This window comes from Halyomorpha halys, unplaced genomic scaffold (assembly GCF_000696795.3).
Source record: "Halyomorpha halys isolate HHAL.00 unplaced genomic scaffold, Hhal_1.1 Scaffold598.1, whole genome shotgun sequence".
Lineage (NCBI taxonomy): Eukaryota > Metazoa > Arthropoda > Insecta > Hemiptera > Pentatomidae > Halyomorpha > Halyomorpha halys.
The window spans coordinates 171810-178599 of NW_027105473.1; the positions used below are offsets into that span (position 1 = coordinate 171810).

Consider the following 6790-nt stretch of genomic DNA (forward strand, 5'->3'; position numbering starts at 1 on the left):
CTTTAATATTAAATTGATAGTAGAATTTTATTTAAAATTTTATAACATTTTAGACTCTTAATTTCAGGGCGGGTTTCTAGGCAATCAGAACATACATTCAGCTACTAATGACACTGAATGAAATTATTTATTGGTTACTTTTACAAATCTGCTTCAATTCTACTTTGAGCAACATTAACCAATTACTCTGTCTTCGTTTTCAACAAACAAACACTCACTAACTGTAAACAAAACATTTTGTCTTCTTTCCCAAAATGCTATTTCTAAAGGTCAACAAAAGATTCTCTTCACCTCTGATCTCAGGAGACGTCCTTTCACCAGGCAATCCAAAAACAAAGAGTACCTTATTCTTCTTGGGTGACTCTTCAATGTCTTCTTTTTTCAAGATGTCTACCACTGAGAGTAGCTAATGAATCTTCAGGACATTCTCCCTCTAAGCGATGTCATCCATCTCCCCCTAAGCAACAAATGATGAAAAACCAAGTTTTCTTTCTTACCCTTCTCTCATTATTAGTTCTCAACATCGATTGTAACACTACGGTTTTGAGTTTTTCCTATGATTTCCTTTATGAATAATTTTCTTTAATACTTATTCTTAACTTCTATTTTTTCTTAAATGTATTGTAAATTCAATTATGATGGGAAGTTAAAATAAAGGTTTTAAAATATTTGAATCTGCTCAACATGGCCGCAATTCAACGGATTTTTGGAAGGACATGTGCCGCCATCTTCTTTGTTTTGAATAACGATCTTTTCAACTCCATATTTGACTGAACAAAATTGGTTACCTTTCTTTTTGGTTTAACAAAGCAAATGAACAAATATTGAAATGATACATAAAATAAAAACATATTAAAAACCAGTTATACATAAAAATATACTATTTACTCAAGAAGAGGATATTATATTTCTCCTCCTCTCTAGGAAAAGAAAAATATTTTGTACTTAAAATATTTTTTTTTCTGACATATAGTCTGATAGTTTGAAATTCTGAATCAATTTTACTCCTATCATTTTAAAATTAACATTTTGTCCAAAAACGGCCTCTAAGTTACTAGCTGCTTACAAATTATCATACAATAATTAAAAATCAATACAATAACATTTAATACAACAAAATATAGTAACCAATTTTTTTATTTCTATGACTACTACAATTGAAATTCTGTTCCATCCTGAGTCCATGCTTCTGAATACTTATCCAATAATATCATTGCATATAAATACCATACATAGAATATTAAAATATAGTTTGATGAAACCAATTCACATTTCACTATAATGTGATACATATTTACAATGCAAAATTTATGTTCTAAACAATAATTATTTTTTAATACTTCTGAATATACAAAGATTTGTGAATAAAATATATTAGATATTAGCTGCTATTAGCCACTACTGTTAGAATGACTAAATTAATGTAAATAAATTAGAGAAATGTAATTTCTACTTACTTGCCCCTATGTATACTCCTCCATCCCCTAAGATCCTTAAGTAGCTGTATCTTTTCCTTCCTATCCTAATATTCCATTTTCTCTTGGTATTCTTTATTTTAGCTCCCACTTTTCCTAATAGATCACCTCCAATTATCATTCGATATTCTTGGGGCATCCTACCTATAAAGGTGGATCCACATGTTGGCCGCTCGCCACGAATCGAAGGCTTGTACAAATGCTCGGTAAACAAAGAGCAGACCATCCACATGTCAGTGTTATTCAGAGAGGCAAGCATGGCGGACGTACTAGTGGTTTCACCCATTGCACTTGGATTGTATTATTTTTATTACAAAAAAAGAAAATGAAAGGAAATTAAATATAAATAAATAAGATTAAATATAAAAAGTACCAACAAACACCTTTAACCTCCTAACAGCTCTCAGTTGCAACTAGACAAAGAACAATGGTGGAGATGCTACACGAGCGCTCTCATGAACCCCTTTGATCTGTGTACAAAAAACCGACTCTCGACGGATCGGCAACAAGCCTAGGCCAACCAAACCAAGCCACCCATCCACATGCTCGCGTATGTCTGAGTTCGCCATGGCTTGGCCAACATGCAGAGGCCCCTTTACATGTGCCACCAAGCTATCTCCTTTTTCTCCCCCATCTACCATACTACAGAGTCCACCCAGGGTAACTAGACGGCAATGACAGACCCGAATTTGGAGCAACCCTACATCGCCACTCAGCTTCTCCAGCACTTCTCGGTCCACAATGGTATTGTAGCTCCCTGTATCTACGAGGCACCTCATTCCACCTTCTACCCGGATGTAAGCCAGACCACCGTACTCTCTCCTCACATTGTTATTCACTAATGTGGGGTCGTCTCTCTAATGATATACACCTCAAATATCCTCTCTGGTTCTTCTCTCTTCCTCAGAATAAGTTTCTCTTGCTTCTCTGTCCTCTTCCCAGCTCCCTTTTATCTAATTCTGTTTCAGAGGCCTCTAATGCTCTTGTAGACTTGGTTGTGGAATCATTTCTTCTTTGGTGTACTCTTCTCCACCTAAGAATTTAGGCACTGACTTCCATCGGTACCACCTGGCTCAATCCTTGCCTGCGGTATATGTAGGGGCATTATCTCACTATGTGCTCCTCATTCCTGCACTCGAAACAACAGGGCACTTGGGACACTGGGCCCAGGTCTTCTATCCATGCCGGACATTTCCTTGCCATTGTCGCTATGCTCTCTTCTTCTCCAAGGAGTTGGGGTATTCCTAGGGTGATTATATGTTCTCCTTGTCCATCCGATTTCTTCTATTTCCATTCTGGATTCCTCTTCTCTTGGGGGTTGAATCGATCATGTCTTCCATGCACTCAACGAAAGATCACCCACTCGGTAGGCCATCTCTTTGGACAACTGTACCTTGAGGATTGTAACCAGGAACTCCCCTTGGCCTCCTCGACATCCAGAGTTTATCTTATTTTCTCTGTAATTTGATTATACCAGGCAAGGAAAACCCTGACATAATGCCTGCCAGTCTGTCGAGGTTTTCTTACCTCCTTTAACATTTGGAGGACATCTTCCTTCATCGTCCATCTCCAACCTCCGAAAGCTTTCTTCATTCTATCTTTTACTATACTTGGCCATACCTTTGTCCATGCCTCCCCCAAACAGCAAGGCTCCCATCTCCCATATCAAACATCTCATCACCAATGATCTCATTGTTATCTGTAACACAATGTGAAACACTTCGAATAAATCACCTAGCCTTCATAAATACATTCTACAAATAACATTACATAATCACAAACAAATAACTCCGCCAATGAAAATAGCTACACCAGGGCCATTACCAGTCCCAAGCCTGGATAAAGGAGGAGGGTCAATTCATGGGCCGACTCCTCATAAATCGTAAAAATCATATTAATATGAACACTCAACAAAGCCTCGGATGTAAGATTGATTCACGACAATGACATGGACCTCGAAAACAGACATATGAAATAGGAACCTGGAACGTACATACTTTATACAGAGCTGGAGCTCTTAAAAGAGCTTACTGATGTGTCGCAGAAGGCCTCTTTGGACATCTTAGCAATACTGGAGATGAGATGGACTGGAAAAGGTGATACAAAGAGCAAGATTTCATAATACTATATAGTGGAAGCAAAAATAGGCATGAATTTGGAGTTGCATTTATAGTTGCGAATCAAATAAAATCCTCGATTTCCACCCAATAAACGAAAGGCTATACAAACTACGTATTAGGGGCCATTTCCGGAATGTTAGTTTAAAATGTTTTCATGGCCCTACAGAATAGAAGGATGAAGAGGAGAGAGTATCATCTATGAACGATTGGAAGATGCATATAGTACTTGTCCCAGTTACGATATGAAAATCGTGTTGTGAGACTTTAATGCACAGGTTGGTAAGGAAAAAGAGCTGAGATCCACCACCAACATATAAACTGCATATAAAATTTTTCCATATACCTGTACAATAGGCTCCTTCCGTATGTTGAACAGAAACTAGGTGATTATCAAGGTGGATTCCGCCCAATAGGTCTACTATTGATCAAATCTTTGCCCTGGGGCAAATCTCTGAGAAGATGAAGGAATATCAACAAACAACTTGGATGCAGTTCATTGATTTTCGGGCTGCCTACGTTACAATCGTAAGGAGTGAGCTCATAGTGGCTATGCATAAACTGGGGTTTCCTAGTAAACTCACCCGATTAGTAACATGCACAATGGTAAGCACAACCTGTCAAGTAAAATCCTGTGGATTATCAGAGTCTTTAAAAGTGGAATGTGGCTTAAGACAGGGTGACCCAATAGCTCCTCTCCTGTTTAATATCGCTCTACAAGCAATCATAAATAGAGAAGGAATAAATCAGAAAGGAACAGTATTCACAAAGATGGCCCAAGCTCTGGCCTATGCAGACGACGTCGTCATCATTGGTAGATTCCAGAGCATTAGGACTGCTTTCAAAATGATGGATGTCGAAGTAAAAAGGATGGGCCTGCATATTAATGGGGAAAAACCAAGATTATGCAGTTGGGTAAGAAGCCTCTGGACTAGAGGCAGAGTTACCTTGTAATGGGTCCCTATAATTTCTAAGTGGTAAGAAGTTTTTCTTCTTACCTTAGCTCTATTGTCAATGAGAACCATGATGATGAAGAAGAGGTTAAAAGCAGAATTGCTGCTGGAAATTGAGCCTATTTCTCCATTGTAAGGCTTATCAAAACCAAACTTGTTAGCCGTACCACCAAGTTCAGCCTGTACAAAACGCTGATAAGGCCAGTTGTCGTATACGGTGGAGAAACTTGGACCCTGAGCAATAAAAGTATTAACCTGCTAGACAGGTTTATAAGAGTAATTCTGAGGAGATTCTTAGGGCCTGTATGCGAGAATGGTAAGTGGCGAAGAAGGAAAAATGGTGAGCTTTTTGGGCTCTATAAGGAATGTAGCATCTCCTCGTACATAAGGATACAGAGGCTTAAATGGCTTGGCCATGTAATGAGGATGAGCAAGGAAAGAGTGGCTCATAAACTGTGTAGTTACGCTCCGGATGGTGTGCGGCAATGTGGTAGGCCGAAGGGCCAATGGAGGGATGCTGTGAGGCAGGATCTGCGACAACTTAGGATCCCAGTTACCCTTACAGAAGATAGAGAAAGATGGTTGGTGGCCATTGAGCAGACCAAGGGCAGCTTCATGCGCCTGCTGTGCCAGTAAAAGAAGAAGAAGAAGAATCACAAACAAATACATAGTACAGAATACACATTGACACAATCCCTTACAGAACATCGCAACACAAAACATTACTTGAAACGATTTAATATGACAACTGACAAGTGTGACAAAGATGGACAAGAGCACAATTTTAGACATATACTTTATGAATGTAAACTATGTGACTGACAGAGATTTCAGTTAATACAAGATGTAATAGATGGCAATGGGTCTAAAAGAAAACACATACTTTTTACTAAATTTAAGACAGACTTAGTAAAATTTATAAAACAAATTGACTTTGACCAGCTGACTAATTAAAGAAGGGAAATCTAAAACCTCTTATTGTGTTTGTTGAAATATATATTTTTAAAATTATTTCCTTTGTTTTTAATGTTAATATTTTATAAACAATGTAACAAATTGTATTATATTCAAATCTTTTGTATTTTAAACATACAATACATGTAGTATGCCTTTCATGGCATATGTATAAATTATGGACTGTTAGCTGACAGGGTTATATCAGCTGATCGAGTAGAAGAGCTGACCGACTTTATATATATAGATGGACAGGCTCCGTACAAAGATCAGTCTTTGGGTTACAATTGAGTGCGTCATTTCTCCCTCCTTTTCCTTTTTTAGTATATATTGTAATAATTTAAAAATTATTAAAATAAAATAAAACAAAATTTTATATTTTCAACTTAAATTCTGATATCTAAAAAATAGCTTGGGTTCAAATTAAAAACTTTAATATTAAATAGATAATAGAATTTTATTTAAATTTTATAATATAATAGACTCTTAATCTCAGGGCGGGCTTCTAGGCAATCAGAAACAGGCACTTTTACTATTAACTCTTAATTAAATTAATAACTCTTTTACACATGTATTTAAATTTAGGTATAACAAAACTAACCAATTTCATAGACTCTTCTTTTGATGATTTCCTCAATTAACTAACACTGACTGCTGACAATCTCTCAGTAAACAAACACTAACAAAACAAAGTATTGGTCCTCTTACAGTTCTTAGTTACTTCTCATCCATCGAAGTGGGTTGTTAGGCGATCCAAACAAAGATTCCCTTTTTCTTCTTGGGTGACTCTTGGTTGTCCTCTTTTTTCAAGATGTCCACCCTTGCAGGACAGAAATTGATGAGGACCTCCTCATCCTAGAAACATCATTTTCCAATCGCACCCAGACCACGAATGCCTGCCAAAAACCAAAACCTGTCTCGATGTTCCATGTAAACATTGATTGTTGCACAACAGTTAGAGATTTACGCAAATGATTTACTTTCTGAATATTATTCTTTAGCACTATTTCTTGACTTCTATTTATTCTTAAATTTACTGTATTTTCAATTATGATGGGAAGAGTTAAAATAGTTTTTATGATATTTCAATCTGCTCAACATGGCCTTGATTCAACGGACTTTTTGAAAGATAGGTACTGCCATCTTGGTTTTGTTTTGAATCACAAAGTTATTATAGATGATGAAAATTGGTTACCTTGCTTTTTGGTTCAACAAAACAAATGAACAATATTAAAATGATACATAAAATAAAAACATATTAAAAACCCTTTATACATCAAAATATACTATT

General features: G+C 36.6%; 1 protein-coding gene across 1 annotated transcript in view; it reads right to left on the reverse strand.

The window, feature by feature from the left end:
• LOC136796796 (dynein axonemal heavy chain 10-like) overlaps positions 1-6790 on the reverse strand; it is an 18314-nt gene that overhangs the window by 8755 nt on the left and 2769 nt on the right. The gene's annotated exons all lie outside the window — the stretch shown is intronic.